This window comes from Lissotriton vulgaris, chromosome 8 (genome assembly GCF_964263255.1).
Source record: "Lissotriton vulgaris chromosome 8, aLisVul1.2, whole genome shotgun sequence".
Classification (NCBI taxonomy): domain Eukaryota; kingdom Metazoa; phylum Chordata; class Amphibia; order Caudata; family Salamandridae; genus Lissotriton; species Lissotriton vulgaris.
Genome location: NC_141696.1, coordinates 1,529,578,764 through 1,529,580,086, shown reverse-complemented (window position 1 = coordinate 1,529,580,086; position 1,323 = coordinate 1,529,578,764). Strand labels below are relative to the sequence as shown.

At 38.3% G+C, this 1,323-nt stretch overlaps 2 non-coding genes across 2 annotated transcripts; both read left to right on the top strand.

The window, feature by feature from the left end:
- Positions 1 to 669: 669 nt before the first annotated feature.
- TRNAF-AAA (transfer RNA phenylalanine (anticodon AAA)) lies at positions 670 to 742 on the top strand. The gene has a single exon. It is a non-coding gene; the product is annotated as a tRNA-Phe (tRNA).
- Positions 743 to 1,250: 508 nt separating this feature from the next.
- Positions 1,251 to 1,323, top strand: TRNAF-AAA (transfer RNA phenylalanine (anticodon AAA)). Its single transcript has one exon. It is a non-coding gene; the product is annotated as a tRNA-Phe (tRNA).

The following is a 1,323-nucleotide window of genomic DNA, read 5'->3' as shown; positions in this document are numbered from 1 at the left end:
TCTACCATATGAGGTTAAAAATCCAGGTCCTGCATCTATTTTGTTAAATGGTTCAAATTAAAGTATGAAGACCACAGCTATGAGAAGGCCGAAATAGCTCAGTTTGGAGAGCGTTAGACTGAAGATCTAAAGGTCCCTGGTACAATCCCGGGTTTCGGCACAGTTGAGAGGTTCCTTGCTTCTAACAAAATAGGTCTTGGAATCAGCTGTAGTACTTTTTCTCTATTCATCAAATTTTTTCCAACTGATCTACAACACAATCAATTTAACATAGACTTTGCTTTATATCCTCCTTCTAAACTTGCTTCCACCTCTCTTACCTTCAGGTTTGACAATGAATATTTCCCATTTCATGCTTTTTTGTAAAGTAAACTCTTGTCTGCATTACCTTCCACTTCCCCTTGAACACAGATGTCAGTAGTCAGATGACATTGCTTACCTACTCATGCCAAATATATCTGGGTAATATAGTGCTAGTCCATTCAGAGTTAAAAAAACAACTACCTAACCTGGATCCCAAAAATGCTATTTACCCATTGCACCAGTTAATTGCGGAATGATACAGGACTCCTTAAAACATATCTCACCATATAACGTTAAATATCCAGGTCCTGCATCTATTTTGTTAAATGGTTTAAATTAAAGTATGAAGACCACAGCTATTAGCAGGCCGAAATAGCTAAGTTGGGAGAGCGTTAGACTAAAGATCTAAAGGTCCCTGGTTCAATCCCGGGTTTCGGCACAGTTGAGAGGTTCCTTGATTCTAACAAAATAGGTCTTGGAATCAGCTGTAGTACTCTTTTCTCTATCAACATTTTTATCAACTGATCTACAAAATGATCAATTCAACATAGACTTTGCTTTCTGTCCTCCTTTTAAACTTTCTTCCACCTATCTTGCCTTCAGGTTTGACTATGAATGTTTTCCATTTTGTCCTTTTTTGTAAAGTAAACTCTTGTCTGCATCACATTCCACTTCCCCTTGAACACAGATGTCAGTAGTCAGATGACATTGCTTACCTACTCATGCCAAATATATCTGGGTAATATAGTGCTAGTCCATTCAGAGTTAACAAAACAACTACCTAACCTGGATCCCAAAAATGCTATTTACCCATTGCACCAGTTAACTGGGGAATGATACAGGACTCCTTAAAACATATCTCTACCATATGAGGTTAAAAATCCAGGTCCTGCATCTATTTTGTTAAATGGTTCAAATTAAAGTATGAAGACCCCAGCTATCAGAAGGCCGAAATAGCTCAGTTGGGAGAGCGTTAGACTAAAGATCTAAAGGTCTCTGGTTCAATCCCGGGTTTCGGCA